This window comes from Peromyscus maniculatus, chromosome 11, assembly GCF_049852395.1.
Source record: "Peromyscus maniculatus bairdii isolate BWxNUB_F1_BW_parent chromosome 11, HU_Pman_BW_mat_3.1, whole genome shotgun sequence".
NCBI classification, from domain to species: Eukaryota; Metazoa; Chordata; class Mammalia; order Rodentia; family Cricetidae; genus Peromyscus; species Peromyscus maniculatus.
In genome coordinates this window covers 43,087,531-43,109,676 of record NC_134862.1, presented here as the reverse complement: position 1 = coordinate 43,109,676, position 22,146 = coordinate 43,087,531, and positions in this window count along the sequence as shown.

Sequence of the window (22,146 nt, the reverse complement as noted above, 5' to 3'; positions counted from 1 at the left end):
TCCTGCCCACCAATTCCCAAATAACCACTCAGAGGTTTAATATTACTATTATATTATATTACAAATGGTTGGTTGATAGCTCTGGCTTGTTACTAGCTGACTCTTACACTTAAATCAATCCATGATTCTTATCTATGCTTAGCCACGAGGCTTGGTGCCTTTTCTCAGTACAACAGTCTCATCTTGCTTCTCTGTGTTTTGCCAGCGACTCTCTCTGACTCCGCCCTTCCTCTTCCCAGAATTCTCCTAGTCTGGCTCTCAAACTCAATCTCTTCCTGCCCAGCTATCAGCCAATCTGCTTTTTATTAGCAAATGAGAGTAATCCATATTCATAGTGTAGAAAAGGATTGTTCCACAGAAATCCAACATGTGGGTTCTAGGGATGAAAGTCCGGCTTGGCAGCGAGTGCCTTTACTGCTGAACCATCATTGCTTCCTCTACCTCCACTCGGTCTTCTATGGCTGGACTGCTTCACACACCAACCAGCAGTATAGAAGGGTTACCTTTGATCCATGTCCCTGTCAGCATCTGTTGTTATTTGTTTTCTTATTGGTGACCTCATTCAGATTGAGGTCAGCTAGAATCACCCCAGTGGCCAGTGAGGTAACACTTTCCATCTTATTGATCATTTGTATTTCCTCTTTTGACAACTGTCCATGCATCTCATTGCCCATCTTTTAGTTGTTTATTTCCTTGATTTTATATATATATATATATATATATATATATATATATATATATATATATAACTTCTTCATATGTTCTAGACATTAATCGTCCATCAGATGTACTGACAAAGGTGTTTTCCATCTCTAGGCCATCTCTTCACTCCATTAACTTTTCTTTTTCTGTACAGAAGCTTTTAAGTCTCTTTCAGTCCTATCTGTCAAACATCGGCCTCATTTCCTGAGCAACTTGGGTCCTGTTGATAAAGTCCTAGTATATACCTGCATCTCTTGTTTTACTTTTCCCCCTTTATTTTATGTGTGTGAGTGTTTTATCTGCATGCATGTCTGTGCATCCCTTATGGACTTGGTGCCTTCAGAGGCCAGAAGAGGGTGTGGGATCCCCTGAAATGGAGTTATATGCAGTTGTGAGCTGCCATGTGGGTGCTGGGAATCACACTTGGGTCTTCTGGAAGAACAGCCAGTGCTCCTAACCACTGAGCCACCTCTCCTGCCTTTTTATGTATATCTTGAAGTTTTTAACCTATATTTACCTCTATTTCAGGTCTTACATTAAAGTCTTTGTTCTAGTAGGAGGAGTTAATTTTTGTCACAGCAAGTGTGTTGGTTAATTTATTGTCAACTTGACACAGGCTAGAGTCATTTGAGAAGAGGTAACCTCAAATGAGAAAATGCCACCATCAGACCGGTGAGCTTAGAGATGAGCTGTGGGGCATTTTCTTGACTGATGATGTATGTGGAAGGGCCCAGGCTGCTGTGGATGGAGCCATCTCTGGGAAGATGGTCCTGGGGTATATAAGCAAACAAGCTAAGCAGACAGGAGGAAGGAGGCAGGAAGCAGCATTCCTCCATGGCCTCCTCCAGGTTCCTACCTTGAGGGTTTTTGTTTTGTTTTGTTTTCTTTTTTGGTTTTTCAAGACAGGGTTTCTCTGTATAGCCCTGGCTGTCCTGGAACTCACTCTGTAGACCAGGCTGGCCCTGAATTCACAGAGATCCGCCTGCCTCTGCCTCCTGAGTGCTGGGATTGAAGGTGTGTGGCACCACCACCAGGCCCTGCCTTGAGTTCTTGGCTTGGCTTTCTTCAGTGATGGACTATGATCAGGACATGTAAGCCACTAGACCAGCAGTTCTCAACCTATAGGTTGCGACCCCTTTGGGGGGGGGAGGTGTCACACATCAGACATCCTTCATATCAGATATTTACATTACGGTTCATATCAGTAGCAAAATTATAGTTATGAAGTAGCAACAAAAATAATTGTGTGGTTGGAGATTACCACCACACGAGGAACTGTATGTACTAAGGAGTCATTGTGTTAGAAAGGTTGAGAACCATTGCAAACCATTTTCTCCCCAAGTTGCTTTTGGTCATGGTATTTTAACACAGAATAGAAACCAAACTAAGATGGAGAGATATGAGGATGTATTTCTTCTGCATGTGAGGATCCATTTGCTGAAGAGGCTGTCTTTTCTTGCGTGTGCATTTTTGGCAGACACTTCAGCTGCCTCTGTGTGGATTTGTACCTGTCCCTCTGTGCTTTCCCACTGATCTATATGTCTGTTATTGTGCCAGTACCGATATGGGGCTATTGGGGTCCCTCTTGAAGCTTAAATCTTATTAATCAGAGAGTTTAACAAGGACTCAAACAGAAGCTCAAGGATAATTTTATTAGCATTTAGAAGAAAAACCTATGGGGCAGGCAAGCTCCAAATCTCAGCAACTGCCCAGAGGAGAATGGCAGAAAGAAGAAAAAATGCCTGCTGTTTGAGTTACCTGAATGGAGGTCCACTTCATGCTGTGTGTGTGTCTGGGGTGAGGGTGGGAGGGGCGGTTTGTAGCTAGAGTTTTCCTGTCTTGCCCACAGTCAGGACAAATCTTTGTCACCCACCAGTCCCACAGCCGCTCAGACCCAACCAAGTAAACATAGAGACTTATATTGCTTACAAACTATATGGCCATGGCAGGCTTCTTGCTAACTGTTCTTATATCTTAAATTAATCCATTTCCATAAATCTATACCTTGCCACATGGCTCATGGCTTACCGGCATCTTCACATGCTGCTTGTCATGGTGGTGGCTGGCAGTGACTCCTTCTGCCTTCCTGTTCTTTCTTTTCTCCTCTCTGTTAGTCCCGCCTATACTTCCTGCCTAGCCATGGGCCAATCAGTGTTTTATTTATTGACCAATCGAGCAATTTGACATACAGACTATCCCGCAGCAGGGGTTGTTGGTGCTCAGAGAAAGAGCAAGGAAGCCTTAAGTACCAGAAAAAAGTGTTCTTAGGCTCTGGCCAGTGCCAAGAAGAAAGAGACAGAAGAGAGAAAAAGGAAAGATTGTAGAGACGCAAGCAGACCCCAGGCAAACCCCACAGGGTAAAAATTCAGGGAAGGAAAAGTGCAGTGTCTCATTGAAGAAATAATTAGTCAGGGGGCCGGAGAGACGGCACAGCAGTAAAGTGCACATGTTGCTCTTAAGGAGGACCCAGGTTTGTTTCCCAGAACCCACATGGTGGCTCACACCCATCTGTAACACTAGTTCCAGAGGATCCAGCGCCCTCTTCTGGCCTCCTAGGGCACTGCACACAGACAGGGCACAGACACACATGTAGGCAAATATACCCATACTGATAAGATTAAAAATAAATCTTAAAAAGAATTATTATTGTTGTTCTGCCTATCTCTTTAGTATGGTTTTAGGTGAACCCACCTTCCGAGGGGGTGGTCCCTTGGCCAGGGTTTTTACCAGGCCCAACTGGAATGCCAGGTCTCTACCCAGGCCAAGATTCTTTTCTTTTGACTAGAAACTTTCCCTTAATAGGTCTTTCCTGTTGCTCTAACAGTGCCATGTCATTTTCATTAGTATGGCTTAGTAGTATATCTTGAAATCAGATACAGCATTATCCTTTTACTTAGGGTTGCTTTTGCTAGATGGAATAGATGGAATATTTTTTTTTTGCTTCCATAGGAATTTTAATATCTTTTTCCTAGCTATGTGAAGAGTGGCATTAGAATTTTGACTGGGGTTGTACTCTAGATGCCTCTTGGAAGAATGGCTTTTTTGTTGTTGGTTTGTTTTGCTTGTTTGTTTTACAACATTAATTCTTCTAACCCATGAGCACAGGAGATCTTTCCATCTTCTGGTATCCTCCTCATTTTTGCTCTTTTGTCGTTGTTTTATTTGGGGGTTTTGTTTTTTGAGACAGGGTTTCTCTGTAAGTTACTTTTGTTGTTGTGCTTTTATCTAGTGTGGTGGTTTGAATAGAACGGCCCCCACAGGCTCATAGATTTGAATGCTTAGTCATCAGGGAGTGGCACTACTTGAGAGGGATTATGCCTTTGGCCATGTCAGAGGAGCAGCAGGTAGCAATTGAAGTTCAGGGCATCTACCCACCAGGAGGCAACCCCCTGATGGGTGAATCTCAGTTAGGCAAGGCCCCCTGAGACTCCAGACCCCAGAATGTCTTTTGCTTCTACTGTGCCTTTACATGTTTGCTGCTATAAAGACTTGGCTATGAAAAACATACCTTCTGCTTGCTCATGTCCTGTTACTATGTAACAAGTTACTTAGATATAAATGTATATGGGTTATTGGAGTGATTTTGTTTTTAATCATGTAAGGGAGATGAAAAACATATTTTTACCTATACTTTGTTTAGAAGTATTCGTTCCCTTTTTAATTTTATGGAATAATCTGAAAGATCAGTGTTAGTTCTTGGGGAGAATTCTACAGGGAGTCCATCAGACAAGGACTTCTTTTAGTTGGATTTTTTAAAAATTATTGCTGTCATCTCATTACTTGTTATAAATCTGTTTAAATTGTTTAGTTGATCTTGGCTTAATTTTGTTAGGGCATAGACATCTAGGAATGTATCCATTTCTTTTAGATTTTTCCTGTTTAGTAGAATATGAGTTTTTCAGGTATATTCTTTTTTTTTTTTTTTTTTTTTTTTTTGGTTTTTCGAGACAGGGTTTCTCTGTGTAGCTTTGCACCTTTCCTGGAACTCACTTTGGAGACCAGGCTGGCCTCGAACTCACAGAGATCTGCCTGCCTCTGCCTCCTGAGTGCTGAGATTAAAGGCGTGTGCCACCACCGCCTGGCCTCAGGTATATTCTTATGATTTTCTGAATTTCATTAGTATCTGTTAGACAAGGTCATACTATGTAACCTTGGCTGGTATGTAGCCTTGGCTGGTCTGGAACCTCATTATGTATATGAGGCTGGCCTTGAAGACATAGAGATCCTTGGGATTAAATGTGTGTGCTATCACACCTAGCATTGATCTCTCTCTCTCTCTCTCTTTGGTTTTTCAAGACAAAGTAGCCCTGTGTAGCCCTGGCTGTCCTGGAACTCACTCTGTAGACCAGGCTGACTCCTTATAGATGGAAGTTTTCCTGTGTCCTGCCCAGTCCCGTAGCCACTCTGTCCCAAGTAAATACACTGAGGCTTATATTAATTACAAACTATATGGCCTATGGCTCAGGCTTCTTGCTAGCTAGCTCTTTCATCTTAAATTAACTCATTTCTATTCATCTATGTGTTGCCACATGACCGTGGTGTTACCGGTCTGCTGGCATCTTGTTGCTCCTTTGGCAGTGGACTGGCTCCACCCTTCTTCATCTCTGTCTCTAGTTTGAATGTACCACCTAACCTTATTCTGCTTCATCATTGGCCAAAAAGCTTTATTTATCAACCAATGAGAGCAACATATATTCACAGAGTACAGAAAGATGCCCTATATCAACTCCCTTTTCATTTCTAATTTTATTAATTTTAGTCCTTTCTCTTTTGGTTCATTTCATTAATTTCCTAATCCTATTTCTTTTTTTAAAGAATCAACTCTTTGACTTCTTTCATTCTTTGTATTGTTTTTCATTTCTATTTCATTAACTTCTGTCCTGATTTAATTATATTTTATTACAATTCTTGATGTGTTTGGCTTATTCCTGTTTTTACAAGGTCTTAGAGTGCTTCACTGTAATTTTTTCGGATCTCTGATTTTTTTTTTTTTTTTTTTAATGTAGGCACTTAAACCTATTGCCTTTCCTTTAGGACTATTTTTATTTGCATCCCATAGGTTTTGGTATGTTGCATTTCCACTTTTATTTGATTTTAGGATTTTAAAAAAATTTTCCTTCTTGAATATTGAATTTGTTCAATAACCCTCCCACCATTCCATAGCCTATTGTTTAATTGCTATATGTTTGTGAATTTTCTGTGGTTTCTCCTGCTGTTGATTTTTAGCTTTATTCCATTGAGTTCAGACAGAATACAAGAATTTTTTCTTTTAATTTTGTTTCCCAATACACACTGTACTCTAGAGAGAGTTCCATGGACTGCTGAGAAGTGTGTGTTTGCATGGAATGTTGAGAACGTGCATGTTAGATCTGTTTGATATGTCATTTAATTCCAATGTTTCTGTGACTAATTTTCGTTGGAATGACTTGTCTATTGGTGAGAGGGAGACATGGAAGTCGCTCACCACTGTTGTGTTGGTATCAATCTGTAGCATCTAGTAGCATTTGTTTATGAAATCAGATGCCCTTGTCTTTTGGTGTGTATATGTTTAGAATATTCATGTTGTAGTAGGGGATCATCCCATGATCAGTATGTAGTAACCTTATTTATCTCTTGGCTATTTTTGTTTGTGTGTTTGAAATCTAAATGTCAGATGTTAGAATGGTGACACCCACTAGCTCCCAGTTCTATTTTTTGGGGATACTCTTTTCTATCCTTTCACCTAGTGTACTTTGATGGTGAGGTGTGTTTCTTAGCAACAATAAAAAGAAACATCCTCTTTTTAAACCCAACCTGTCAGTCTGTGTCTTTTTATTGGGAAAGTGAGACCATTAATATTCAACATTATTATTGGAAGATGTGTATTAATTTGTGCCATTTTATTGATTTTGTAGTGTTTTGCATTTTCCTGATACTCATTTGCTTAACTATTGTTCTTTTCCGTAGCCTTTTGGAAATGTTTATCTTCCACTCAGTGTGAAGAATTCACTTTAGAGTCCTCAGTAAAGCTGATTTGGTGGTCATAAATTCCTTTAGCCTGCATGTATCCTGAAAGTTTTTCTTTCTCCTTCAGCTGTGCCATTTTGCTTGGCACAGTAGTCCAGGTCTGCAGCTGTGGTCTTTCAGATCTGAGGCACAGCATCCCGTGTGCTTCCGGCTTTGACGGTTTCTATTGAGAAATCAGCTGATGTTCTGAGGGTCTTGCCTTCACATGTAACTCAGTGCTTCTCTCTTGCAACTTCTCAACGCATCTTCCCTGCTGTTGTTCTGTATATTCAGTGATACAGTGGGGATGGGTTCCTTTTCTGATACTGTCTGTTTGGTGCTCTGTGTGCCTCCTGTAACTGGACTGGGAGGTTTGCTGCTATGATTTGTGTTAAAATGTTTTCTATGACTTTGCATGGAATTCTTCTACTTCTTCTATGCCCATAATTTCTAGAGTTGATCTTTTTATGATGTACCAAAGATCTCAGATGTTTCACTTGTGATTTTTTTTTTACATTTATTTATTTAATTAGTGTGTATGGGAAGAGAGGGATTCTGGGAAAGAAACTCTGGTCATCAGAACTGGCAGCGAGTACCCCTACCTGCTGAGCCATCGCTCAAAAGACCTTTGTCCTTGACTGAATATTTTTATTCCTCTGCTTTATCTTCAAGCCCTGGGATTCTGTCTCCCATATAATCCAATCTATTGGTGAGGTTTTCCACTGAGGTTTTATTTTTTATTTTAGTTAATGGATTCCATTTCCAGCATTTTTGTGATTTTTCTTCAGCAGTTCTCTTTATTGACTTCCATTTTCATATTGTGCATTGACTTCATCCCACGGTTTGTGTTCTTTAGAAATTCATTCAAGAGTTTATTTGTATCCTCTTCAGCTTCTTGGAACATATTGGTCATATTGGTCATCATTGTTTCGATTTCTTTGTCTAGAATTTCATCTTAGCTGCTGTCACTGAAGCAATCCCTGTGGGATTGGTAATTTTGGGAGGAGACATGTTGTCTTGCTGTCTTAGTTAGGGTTTCTATTGCTGTGATAAAATACCATAACCAAAAGTAACTTTGGAAGTGTCTTAGAGTTCCGATTGCTGTGATGAAATGCCATGACCAAAAGCAGCCTGAGCAGGAAAGGGTTTTTATGTCACTCATGGTTCCCATCTAAGAGTACTGAGTATTATCAAATGCAGTGAAGGCAGGAACTCAAGCAGGGCGGGAATCTAGACGCAGGCGCTGGTGTAGCGCTGGCCATGGAGGAGTGCTGTTTAATGGTTTGCTTCCTATGACTTACTTACTTACTTTCTTATAGCACCCAGGGCCACTAGCCCAGGGATGGCACTGGCCAGAGAGAGCTGGGCCCTCCCACATTAATCATCAATTAAGAAAATGCACCACGGCTTTACCCACCAGACAATCTAGTGGGAATTTTTTTTTCAATGGAGATTTCCTCTTCCACAAATCTTCTAGCCTGTGCTGAGTTAACACAGAACCATCCAGGACCCTCGGTTTTCATGTCACTTCTGGTTTTGAGTTGAGACTTACGCCTCTGGTGTCAGGTTGTTCGTTCTTGTTCTTTTTCAATTTAAATGAATTTTCTCCTTTCAGGGGGAATGTTTGCAGTGTTTGGGAATAACTGGGTTGTAGTAGAATGAAGATGTTACCTTCCCCTTAGACTAACTAGGCTCCACCTCCTGGGTTCTCCCTGGACAGTCGCTGTCCAGGGTAGAAACACTGTGAAAACAGTAATCGCCAACTACAAAACAACCCACTCCTAAGCACCAGTCTTGTTAGGGAACAGAGGGACACTGGCAGCAGCTAAAACAGTCACATGCACTGATGTCGTAGCTACTGTGGGTATGGGTGGAAGGAGAAGAAAAGGATTAAAACCGTGCTTTCTCCTGTGCTGCCCGCAAGCAGAGAAGCAGGGTGCGGGAGATGGCTCAGTGGTTAAGAGCATTCATTGCTCTTCCAGAGGATCTGGGTTCAGTCCCAGCACCCACATAATGGTTCACATCCATCGGTAACTGTGGTTCTAGGGGATCCAACACGCCCTTTTGAATTCTGGGAGCACCAGGCATGCACATCGTGCAGAAGTAAACAGGCAGACAAATACTCACACATCAAATTAAACAAATCTGTAAACAACTGAGAAGAAAGTAGAGGAAGAGGTTGGAAGTAGACTGTGGAACTATATGGGTAGAAGGGAGGAGAACAAGAGAGTTTCAGCTAGCCGGCACGGTAGCACACACCTTTATTCCCAGAGCCCGAGAGGCAGAGACAGGCAGGCCAAGCCAGTCTACGTGGTGTGAGTTCAAGGACAGCCAGGGCTATGTAGAGAGACTGTCTCAAAAATACTAAGTATACACGTCATATCATATCATATATGAGATACCGTCAGATAACATAGAAAGTCCTGTTTCTCAGACAGCTGAGCCCTGGAGACCCTGCAAACCAAGCCAGGCTATATGTTATTTGCAAGAAAGAACAAAGAAACTGTGATATAACAGCACAGGAGACAGATAAAACCTGCCTGGCCTGATTGCTGGGGTCCTTCCTTGGCTCCTAGAAGCCTGTCTCACCCCTGGAGTTCCTCCACGATGGGCTCTTCTGAGCCCTAGAAGCTCACTGGCAACGGGTAGTCCATTCTCCCATTTGAGTCTTGCTTAAGATGCTTGGGTTACAGATGCTGGCTCAGTCCATGGACGATGCTTCGTGGGGAGAGTCTCAGATGCTGGCCGTACACTGCATCCCTTCAGGGTTCTGGTCTCAAATACGGGTCTTCCTGATGTCCTGGGTGCTGCTTGCAGTCTGTATGAGAGCTCCCCTGTAGACCTGGTCTCACTGGGTTTTTCACTCCCTGAATGCTGCACCAATACAATTCAAAGTGCTGCATCTGTGGTCTAGCGGGCTTCTGTTAGCCAAGTTTCAGTTCACAGGCCCGTGCGTGACCCTTGATCCGAGTTTGCTGAGAGGGTCTTGAGCTGCCACGCCAGTGACACAGAAGCTCTTTTAAATGGCGTCTTGCTTCTGTTTTGTCAAGCATCTGGTGCTGAGAAAAGAGGGATTTACCTGGCATCTCCTGCTGATGCTATTGCTGCACTGGGTACGACCTTTAAAAAAAGATGTTGAGCGTGTCCGTTACTGCTCTGGTAGCTGCTTTTCCAGCCTTCCCAAGAGTATTAGCTCGAGGCAGGCAGACTCTGCCTGGTGCCATTGGCCATCTTTTAAAACTCCTCGGTTTCTGTGTTTGTTGTTGTGTGTCCTGTTTTATTTTTTGAGACAGGGTCCCACGTAATAAGGCTTCCCTCTAACTCACATGTAGCCAAGGCTAACTTTAGACTCCTAATCCTCCTGCCTCAAAATGCCAGGCTTCTGGGAGTGCATCACAATACTCAGCTTAGGTGGTGCTAGGGCCCGAACCCAGGACCTTGTGCATAGTAGGCAGGCACTCTACCAGTTACGTCACATGCCCAGCCCTCAGCATGTATTATGTGGGCTGCATCTGGACTTGGCATGCTATTATTGGTTTATTGATCTGGGATTTCAGGATCTGAATTTTGTTCTCCCTTCTGGCTTCTTGTTTGCTAACCTTGAATTGGACCTTGTCTTATCGAACCTTGTTGAACAATCAAATTACTCTGATTGGCCTAGTGCCCGGGCAGTGGATCCACGGGGAGCGCCAGGTAGCCCAGTAAGCACAGTGGGAAATAAGGAGGCAAAGACACTCTGCCCTGGAGGAGCGGCACTTGCCGGGGACGGGGAAATCAACACACACACATGATAAATAAGTGAGGGTGTTTGAAAGGGGATAAGTACATTCTTTAAAGGAAAAAAAAATAAAAGAAAAGATTGGGGGAGGAGAGCAGAGGAGCCTGGGTGAGAGCATGACATCTGAATAAGACTCGCAGCAGGTAAGTCAGCCTCATGAATATCTAAGCACAGGGCATTCCATGTAGAGGGAGTTCTGGCTTCAAAAGCCTTAGGCAGGCACATGCCTGCCATGCGGGAATAGCCATGTGTCTGGAGCTGTGAGCATTACTGGCGTATGTGGCCAAAGGAAGGTGAGATCTGCTTACACAGGGCCCAGAAGCCACTGTCTGACCCAGGGTATTTAATCGGAGTGACACGGAAGTTGTGTCAGAATGTTTTAAAATTATGGGCTGGAAAGATGGCTCAGTGGTTAAAAGCACTGGCTATTCTTCCTGAGGTCCTGAGTTCAATTCCCAGCAACCACAAGGTGGCTCACAACCTTCCTTAATAAGATCTATTACCCGCGATCTATTACCCGCTTCTGGTTTGCAGGCATACTTGCAGACAGAACACTGTATACATAATAAAATGAACATTAAAAAATGTTGATAATTTTAATGTTAATAATAATATTAATAATGTTAATAATAATGTTAATAATTTCCTTTTATTCTATCCTGTGTGTATGGGTGTTTGGGCTTGATATATGTCTGTATACCACATGTGTGATTGGTGCCTGCAGAGAGCCAGAAGAGGGTGTCAGATTGCCTGGAACTGCATTTTTAGACAGTTGTGAGGTTCCTTGTGGGTGCTAGAAAGTGAACCCAGTTCCTCTGGAAGAGCAGCCAGTGCTCTTAACATCAGAGCCATCTCTCCGGCCCTGCTGTGTCAGGATTTTGAACACAGGAGAGACAGGACTCTTAAAAGAAGGTTAAGCAGTCATGTTGAAAACAGACCTGAGCTACAATGCGTAGACAGATTTTTCTTTGGACTGCCAGCTCTCTCTCTCTCTCTCTCTCTCTCTCTCTCTCTCTCTCTCTCTCTCTCTCTCTCTCTCTCTTTCACACACACACACACACACACACACACACATACACACACACACACACACACACACACACACACACACACACACACACACACGACACGGTGACCTCTATTAATTATGAAAGCTCAGGCTTAGCTTAGACATTGTTTCTACCTAGCTCTTATAACTTAAATTAACCCATTTCTATTAATTTACGTTTTGCCTCGTGGCTTTGTCACCTCATCTCTGTACTGTCCATCCTGCTTGTTCTGTGTCCTCTGGCATCTCAGGCGCCTTCTTCCCTGTAGCACGAATCTTAAAGGTCATGTTAATAAAATCAAACCTGGAGCCAGGTTTCGGGGTGAATGCTGGATGATCAGAGAAGCAGAACAAGCCACAGCTTCCTCACCTCACCAGTTCCTCAGCTGATCTCGTTTCCTCAAACTGGAAAGCCTCTGAGTCCTCATCCAAATGGATCTCAGCTGAACTGCTTCTCGAAAGCCTAAAAGCTTAACCAGCCTCTAGTTCCTGGTCCTCACGCCTTATATACCTTTCTGCCCTTACTTCCTGAGATTAAAGGTTCACTTCGTGGGATTAAAGGGTGAGTCACCATGCCTGGCTGTTTCCAGTATGGCTTTAAACTCACAGAGATCCAGGTGGATCTCTGCCTCTGGAATGCTAGGATTAAAGGTGTGTGCTACCACTGCCTAACATCTATGTTTAATATTGTGGCTATTCTGTTCTCTGACCCCAGATAAGTTTATTAGGGTGCTCAATATTTTGGGGAACACAATACCACCACACTTCCCAGCATCTTCTCTGCCCTAAAAATCCTGCTTAGCTATTGGCCATTCAGCTTTTCATTAAACCAATCAGAGTCACACATCTTCACAATGTATGAAAAGATCGTTCCACTCCTCCACTGTTGGTGGGAATGTAAACTTGTACAACCACTGTGGAAATCAGTATGGTGGTTTCTCAGAAAATTAGGAATCGAACTACCTCAAGACCCAGCCATCCCACTCTTGGGCATGTACCCAAGGAATGCTGATTCATACCATAAAGATACATGCTCAGCTATGTTCATAGCAGCACTATTTGTAATAGCCAGGACCTGGAAACAACCTAAATGCCTGTCAATGGAAGAATGGATGAAAAAAAATGTGGTACATATACACAATGGAGTACTACTCAGCAGAGAAAAATAATGAAAGCATGAAATTTGCAGGCAGATGGATGGAACTAGAAAAAATCATCCTGAGTGAGGTAACCCAAACCCAGAAAGACAGTCATGGTATGTACTCACTCATAAGTGGATTCTAGATATAAAATAAAGAACAATCAGACCACAACCCATAGAACCATGGAGGCTATATATATAGCATGGAGGTCCCTAGGATGACTGTGGCTTATAATAAATTTCAGTTTTACTCAATTATTGAAAAAAATAGCTAAATGAATGGAAACACATGAACCAAAGGCTGAGGGGCCCCCAGCTGGATCAGGCCCTCTGAATAGGTGAGACAGTTGATTGGCTTGATCAGTTTGGTAGGTAACTAGGCAGTGGGACCAAGTCCTGTGCTCATTGCATGAGTTGGCTGTTTGAAACCTGGAGCTTATGCAGGGACACTTGGCTCAGTCTGGGAGGAAGGGACTGGACCTGCCTGGACTGAGTCTACCAGGTTGATCGCAGTCCTCAGGGGGAGGATTTGCCCTGGAGGAGGTGGGAATGGGGGGTGGACTGAGGGTAAGGGGAGGGGGTGGGAGGGGGGAGAATAGGGGAACCCGTGGCTGATATGTAGAACTAAACGGTATTGTAAAATAAAATAAAATAAATTAAAAAAAAAAAAAAAAAAGATCGTTCCACAACCACAATGTAGGAGCTAGGTGGTCTGTTACTATCCTGCTAATCCAAGCCAGAAGTGATGGTGGTGATGGGAAAAATACCAGAAAATGGTTGGATTCTGGGAACACTTCAAAGAGAAACCCACAGGACAAACGGATATGGTATTTTGGAAAAGAACTTTTTCAAGCTAAGTGGGTAGTTCATGCCTACAATCCCCACACATTCAGAAGCTGAGTCAGGAGGGTTTACATGAGTTCAGGGATAGTCTAGGTTACATACTGAGACACTGACTCAGGAGAAGGCAGGGTTGGGGCTGGAGAGAGGCTCGGGGGTTAAGAGCACTGGTGCTCTTCCAGCAGACCCAGGGTTCAATTTGCAGCACCTATGTGGTGACTCGGAATAGTCTGTAACTCCAGTCCCAGGGGTTCTGACACCCTCTCCGGACTGACTCTGCAAGTACCAGGCATACACGTGCATGCAAAACACTTGAACACACTGCGGTGGTTTGAATGAAAACGGCCCCCAAGGCTCATCAGGAGCGGCACTAATAGGAGGCGTGGCCTTGTTGGAGTAGGTGTGGCCTTGTTGGAGTAGGTGTGGCCTTGTCGGAGGAAGTGTGTCACTGGGGGCTTTGAGGTTTCAGATGCTCAAGCCAGGCCCAATGTCACTCTCTTTTCCTGCTGCCTGCAGAGCCAGATGTAGAATTCTCAGCTACCTCCCCAGCACAGCATGTCTGCCTGTGTGTGACTGTGCTTCTCACCATGGTGATAATGGATTAAACCTCTGAACTGTAAGCCAGCCCCAATGAAATGTTTTTCTTTATAGGAGTTGCTGTGATCTTGGTATATCTTCATAGCAATAGAAACCCTAAGATATACATTTAAAAAAAAAAAAAAAAAGCAGGTGGTGGTGGCACACCTTTAATCCCAGCACTCATGAGGGAGAGACAGTTGGATCTCTTCAAGCTTGAGGGCAGCCTGATCTACACAGTGAGTTTTAGGACAGCCTAGGTTGTTACACAGAGAAACCCTGTCTCAAAAAACGAAAACAAAACAAATTAAAAACGGGGTGGGGGGAAGGTAGATTGTAGCAGTTGACAGAGTACTAGTCTAACATGCACAAACCCAGTTCAGTGCCCAGCACTGCACAAAACTGGTGCCTGTCTGTAATCCCAGAGCTCAGGAGATGGAAGCAAGAGGGTCAGAAGTTGACATTCATCCTTAGCTACGCAGCGAGTTTGAGATCAATCTGGAACCACGCAATACCCAGCTCAATAATATAAAATAAAAAATATTTCCTCCCTGCCTCTAAATAAAATGTCTTTAAAAGGAGTTCAATATGACTGCAATGTGACTCGCTCTTAGGCAACTGGAAAGATAAGGTTGTCGCCATCAGCTGAGAGAGGAAGAGGAGAGGGGTCTCAGATGCCTGGTTCTCCTGATGGAGAAGTTGAGTAGACAGCTGTAGATTCTTAAGTCAGGAGCTTTGAAGCTAAGTCTGGGTTGGAAGCGGAGTTAGCCGTCTGCAGCCATTTCCTATAAAAAGTGGGTGCTTTCATGAATGTAGGTACCGTGGGTATCCTGGGCAAATCCCCCAATACATACAGAAGAGGGATAGCTTTGTAAATTTGACAAGTTGTTCACATATATAAAGTACTTCAAGCTGTAAAACGGAATGAGAGTGTTCCTGCTGGCTAACTCCAATGACCCCCGCTACTCAAGGTGTTGGTTTTATGCTGTGGCGCAATGTTATTCATTAAGCCGCGCTGTTACTGTTCAAGAAAAGCCACGAGGCACGATAATACCCACTATCAAAGTTTATTAGGGAAGGAGAGACAGGAAAGAATGTAATCAGGCCTGTGGAAGACATGTGCAGGGGTAGGGGGAGAAGAAGAAGGAGGGTGAGGAGTCTGTGAGGCGCTTTTTACGGATTCCCCTGTACAAGCACATATGGGCTTAAAGAGCTACACCACGCATGCGCACAGATTGTGTGATCACACTGTGCGCAAATTATGGGATCATGCAGCGAATTACGTAGGACCAAAAGCCCTGGGGTGACTACTCATTTTTGCCAGCACATGCACAGTCATGTAGCTGAGGGAGTGGCCAGGAAATCCAACACAAGGGGCTGAGGTGGGAGGATCCCTGGAGACAAGGAATTCAAGAAAAGCCCAAGTAGCAAAGGGAGACAGAATTTCAACAAACAAACCAAAACATACCCTGGCAACAGCCTGCGATCTCAATGGAGGCCCAAGGACCAGTAATGGAAGCCAGAGCCGAAGCCACGTGCAGCTGCGGCCCTCCCCTCCCTCATAGCCGATTCTGCAGACAGGCCACCAGACGCCAGCTACCAGGGCCTGCCAGTGGCACACCCCACGTGATGGATACACGTTAGCTAAATGGACCCCTCTTCCCCGCTTCTCCCATATTCTCAGGGTCACACATTCCTTCCCCCAAATGCAAGACTTCCTCTACTCCTGCAGACTGAAAATCAGAAACCGCCTGACTACAACCAAGTAGTACCTACTACTCAGCAACTGCATGGCATGGAGACCCTTCCTTAAAGAAGGGGCCTCCACGCTGTCTTAGGGACCTGAACAGAGCCTTTCTGTGGTATTAATAACTCCTCTGATAAACCTCTTATACAAAAGGACAATCTGCCTCCGCGTCTCCCTTGAATCCCAAACCTGAGACTTACGGACTGAGTTTCGGGCCAGTCTAGGCCACAGGAGTCCCTGTCACAAGCAAACAAGTGAAGGAAAAGCTACGGCAGGGGCTAGCTGTCTGTGGGAGGGCCCATGGTGGAAACGGCAAGTCGCAGTGAAAATGGACCGTGGAGTTAAAAGTAAGGGCAGGGTTAAAACAGCCAGCTTGACCTCGTGAGCCACAGTAACCATGGGTACAACAGAAGGCTGAATGCCGTGGGGCGGATAACCGAATGAGAAAATGAGGCTCCTAGGCATGGTGAAGGAGAATGTTTTCATGGTAGATATGAGGAAGAAAACAACCAGAAGCATCTGGAAGGGTCCAGACTGAACCTCTGCATGAAAAGTGGGGGGTGGGGGGAGAGTAGGGGGAAGCAGACCAAGAGAGGAGCCATTGACCAATAAATAGTCCAAGAGAGAAACCAGGAGCAAGAGGCTAAGAGAGCACTTGGGAACCAAGAAACCAGGTAGACAGCATGGCTTATTTAGGAAAGAAAAGCTGGGGGAAGGGAAACATAAACCCAGCCCCTGGGAGGGGGAGGTTTGGGGTAGGGGTCTGGGTGAGAAGTGTTGGGAGGAGCCACAGGTACTGAGGGAAGACTTCTGCTTTGATATGTTAATAGGCACCCCAGTTAGCCATCCTCCCCCCCCCCCCCCCCCCCGTTTCTTTGAGACCCAGCAATAACCAATCGTTTCGGATTTTATTTAAGACCCACAATACATAGGAGGGAACTCATGCCTGGTGCTGCAGATCTGGCCAAGAGTACGTGGCTGAGACGTTCCTGGGCCCTAGGGGCGAACCTACACTATTATTATTATTTTTTTTAACAGACATCGTATCCAATAGCCTTCTAGGTGCACATTGCTCTACCCACAGATGAGTGCAGCTTCCCATCCTCAACAGAGACCTGCCTCTGCACAGTGGACAGCGGTCAGTAGAGACTCGCCACTGACCGAAGGGCAGAGAATAAGAGGCTGTGGAGGACTCGGCCCTTCGTGGGGCATCTGTATCACAGTCCTTCCCTGCAAAACTCAGAAAAGGGGGTGGAAAGACGGTAAGAGCCAGAGGTGGGGGCGGAGGGTTGGGAGACGAAAGGACTCAAAAGCAGCTCTGGCTGCCTGCACAGGACCTGGACCCGATCAAGCCAATCAATCAAGTTAGGCGGGTGATGTTAGTGAGGGCCCAGGAGGGGAGCTGGAAGGGGAAAGGTGAATATGATTGAATTACATTGTATGCACATGTGTTGTCTAGTTTTATGTGAACTTGACACAAGCTATGGTCATCTGAGAGGAGGGAGCCTCAGTTGAGGAAGTGTCTCCAGAAGATCCGGCCATAAGCTGACAAGCCTGTAGGGTTTTCTTAAATGGTGATGGATGGGGGAGGGCTCAGCCCCTTGTGAGTGGTGTCTCCCCTGGGCTGATGGCCCTGGATGCTACCAACAAGCATGCTGAGCAAGCCAGTAAGCAACACTCCTCCATGGCCTCTGCATCAGCCCCTGTCTCCAGGTTCCTGCCCTGTTTGAGTTCCTGCCCTGACTTCCTTCAATGATGGACTATGGTGTGGAAGTATAAATCAAATAAACCCTTTCCTCCCCTGATTGTGTTTGGCTGTGGCGTTTCATCATAGCAATAGTGACCTAACTAAGACGACATGTATGAAATTGTGAAGACTGAATTTCAAGATATATATATATATCTTGAAAAAAAAAAATATATATATATCTTGAAAAAAAATATATATAGATAGATAGATAGATATAGATATAGATATTTATTTATTTATCAGCTAGAGAGCCAGGCATGGTGGCACATGGTTTTAATCCCAATATTCATGAAGCAAAGGCAAGGGGGTCTCTATGAGTTTCAAGTCAGCTAAGGCTGCACAGGGAGACCCTATCAGAAAACAACAATAAAATCAGTCAAATCAGTACCACTAGGGATGAGAAGCCAAGAGCTTGCAGCTGGGTAGGCTGGGAGACAACCATACTCACAGATAAGAAACAGGCCAGGGCTCTGAGCCAGTGTCCGCAGGCCAGCTGGTCCCCGGAGCCCTTGAAGAACACATGGGGGACGCTATTGTCCTTTCATACACGCTTGCTTCTAATACGGTTCTAACAGACCAAGTAAAGATAGCTTCTAAGAAAGCCTCCACCTATTTCTGGAAAGAGGACAGACCCCAAGCTACCCTCTAGATGAGGAGCTAAGGAGGACAGCAGCTGCTTCTTAGTCACTGTGAGAACAAAGAGAACTTGGTGTAATTAAGAGCCCTTGAGACGTAACGCAGCCAAGAGAGTAACAGCTAGAGACAAAGTCAATAACGAACAAAGCCAGCGTCAGAGGCGGGAGGAGAGGGCTTCGGCCACCCACCCCCACTGGTGGGCAGAGCACGATCTCCTCATCTTGCTGGTTGAGCCAGGAGACAAAGATAAAGTGTGAGGGCCTTGTGCTGTTTGTGCCTATGATAGCTCGGAGAACTAACCAGTCTCAGCGAGTACCTCAGCCTTGTCCAGTTTCCGCCACAGTCTGACAGACGGTCCTGGGTGGTATAAGGCAAGCAGGTTCAGCAAGCCCTGGGGAGCAAGCCAGTGAGCAGCACTCCTCTGGCCTCTGCTTCAGTTCCTGCCTCCAGGGTCCTGCTTGAGTTCCTGCCTTGGTTTCCCTCAGGGAGGAGCTGTGCCTTTGAGGTCAAATGAACCCTTTCCTCCCCAGGTTGCTTCTGGTCGTGGGCTTTATCGCAGTTACAGAAAGCTAGGACAACCCGTACCAATTCAAAACAATCAGCGAAGGAGAGACCGAGAGTAGAGAGAGTCAGTGCCTGAGCCTGGGTCCTTGGGCACTTCAAGACTGAAAACTGGGTGGAGGGCCAGATACAAGGCTCAGTGGATAAAGGTGCTTGCCGCCAAGCCTAATGACCTGAGTTCAATCCCTGGACTACAGAGTGGAAGGAGAGAATCAACTCCACAAGCTGTCCTCTGACCTTCACATGTACACACACAGAGACACACGCACACGCACACACACAGACACGCACATGTACACACACACACACACACACACAGACACATACACACACACACACACACACACACACACACACACACACACGCAAACATATCAATAAAACAGAGTTTTAACTTAAAATGAAAGCAAAGGGCCTGCAGAGATGGCTCAGTGGTTAAGGGCACCAGCTGCTCTTCCCGGAGGGCCTGGGTTCAATTTCCATCCTATAAGGCAGCTCACAGCCCTAAAATACCAGCACTCATAAAATAATAATAATAATAATAATAACCTAAAAAAAATAAAAACAAAGAGAAGCCAGGTGTGGTGGTACATGTCTATAATGCCAGCAATCAAGAGGCCAAGGCAGAGCTGCGGCCTCAATTCAGTGCAGCTCAGGAGGTACTGGCATGTTGGGGTACTCACATGTTGGGGTACTCACATGTTGGGGCACTCACATGTACAGATGGAGAGGAGAGGACAGCCAAGGAGGCCAAGGGGGTCAAGGGAGCCAAGGAGGCATCATCTGAGGAAGATTGAAGAGATTGTGCTGGGGGTGGCCAGTCAGATCAGCAGTCTAGACCGTTGTCTAGGATGAACCCCCTTCTCATCATCAGCTTGGGACTCCCTCTACTGTGTCTCTGTTGAACAGAGTTTGAAGGAAGGAGAAAGCCTCCCAATGGCTCCTGAAGCTTTGAAAAGCTCTGTGCAGGGATGGCTACCACGTAGACAAAGGGAAGGGGTGGCCTGACTTTGCAGAGCCCCATTATGGAAAGCCTGTTTCTTTCTGGGAAAACATGGCTATTTTAAAAGATTAATTGTTTTTAATCTCTTTAATTCTTTTAATCTTCTCTGTTACATGATTTTTTTTTTTTTTTGGTCAAAAGAAGAGGATATAAGATGTATCTCTGGCCCTGGGTTGAGATAGGACTCTCAGAACTGCCAAGAAAATGGTAAGATTAATTTCTAGTGGGAAGCTTTCTGGTAAAGAACAAAGACATACTATTGTCCCCTCCCCAGAGTAAACCCAAATGGGCCTGTCATTCACCGGAGCAGGGAAACACCCCTCAGGAAAGCTGTCTGTTCCAGAGACTTTAGAAAATGGAATAGAGCCTGCCTGAACATGCAGGGCCAGACAGTGGCTCCTCTGGCCATTGTCCCCTCACCTTCCAGAGCTTCTTGCTGTCCGTAATGCATCTTACCCATCACCCACAGTATTCTGTGCGTCTTGTCAGAATTCTTTTGATGGACATCATAAGTACTAAGTAGACAAGGGCCAGCTAGCACAAGATACCAGACACAGTATGTTCTAGAAGCCAGCAGGTATAGATGGTACTAATCTGAAGAAGTTATTTACTGAATCCAGGCACCTAACGTGGCACACACCTGCGATCCCAGCATAAAGATCAAGAGTTCAAGGCCAGCCTTGGCTACATAGTGAATTCAAGGCCAGGCTGACTCTATGAGACACTGTTGCAAAGCAAACCAGGGTAGGGGGGAAGTGGAGGTTCTTTTCTGTCGTTTCTAGTTTTACCCGTGAAGAAGCAAGCAAGGGTTGGTGCACAGTTTGAGGGTGTGGGAGGCACTCGGGATACCAAAGGGGAGTGTGGAGCAGGAGAGTAAGGAAGAAGAGAAAGAGTGGGGAACTACAGGGGGTTGAACACAGAGCCTTGTGTGTACCAGACAAGCACTCAGCCGCTGAGCTACACCACCAACCCAACAGTCAAGAGCTCAGGTTTCCACCAAGTCAGTGAGCATGGGTGTTCTTCCCCTGTTCCGGCCGAGGACTTGGATCTCAACAGGGTAGTAGATCTATGTTATTTCTCGATGCCCTTTGTTCTGGTTAGTTATAGTGATTGTAAATAATAAGTGAGTCCATAGTAAGCACATTCAAAGGGGCATTCCTTAGAAGAATTCTGGAACATTTTTGGAACTCGGTCCTTCGCAGGGAGGCAGGAAGCAGGTGGCTGTGGAGCAGCTGGCTGGCTGCAGGAGCTCTTGAGCAGACTGGCCCCTTCCTCAACCAGATGTCCTTCCTCCTCCTCGGTCCACTGCCTACAGAGGGTGGTCCCACCATTTCCACTAGGTTTGTTTGACTTTTCCTGGGGCCAATGTGAACCAACATCTGCCTCACCCGAGATCAGACACAGTGACAGACTGAAAAACAATTCCATCCAAGTCTAACTTGGTGAACTGATTTATTGATCCAGATAAATTATATGAGGATGGGTGAAGGATCACTTATAGGATCATGGATGACTCTGCTGGGGATGTCTTTCTGTATGCTGTGAATATATGTTATTCCCATTGGTTAATAAATAAGCTGCTTTGACCTATGACAAGGCAGCTTAGAGGCAGGTGGGAAATCCAAGGAGAGAGACAGGAAAGAGAAAGGTAGAGTCTGGAGAGAGATGCCAGCACTGCCAGGAGAAGCAAGATATGAAAATACTGGTATGGCGCGGCCATATGGCAACTTACAGATAAATAGAAATGGGTTAAGTTATAAGAGCTAGCTAGCAAGAAGTCTACTATAGGCCACGAAATTGGTAATTAATTTAAGCCTCTGAATGATTATTTTATAAGTGGCTGCAGGCCGAGCAGGCCTGGAGGAACACAGGATCAAGGGGCCAGGCAGGGCCAGGAGGGACTGGATAAACTTTCCAACTACATAACTCAAAGGCAGTTGCATCACTGGAAAGCCTTTTTCAGCATGGCTGATGACTTATGCAAGCTGTATTCCCAGAGCTCTCCTATAGGACTTGCAGGTAGCTTGGCTGGTTAGAGTCAACTCTCCTGAGCTGCCCTTAGTACTTATACATTCTTAAGGCAGGACTTGGGGATTGGGTGCTTGGGGATCTTTTAAGTTTCAGGGACTTCCTAGGACTTGTGAGTTTGCTTCCTGACTGAGCTTTGTAAGTTTACTTTACTTCCTGAGTATTATAGAACCTCCCTCTAGGATGGAATGTTTTAATTCTGAGGAATTGCCATACAACAAATAATTATCACTATGTAAGTAACCTAGACTGACCTAAAATTCAGTCTTCCTGACTCAGCGTCTCAAATGCTGGGATTATAGGCATAAACAACACTCCTATTTATTTATTTATTTATTTATTTATTTATTT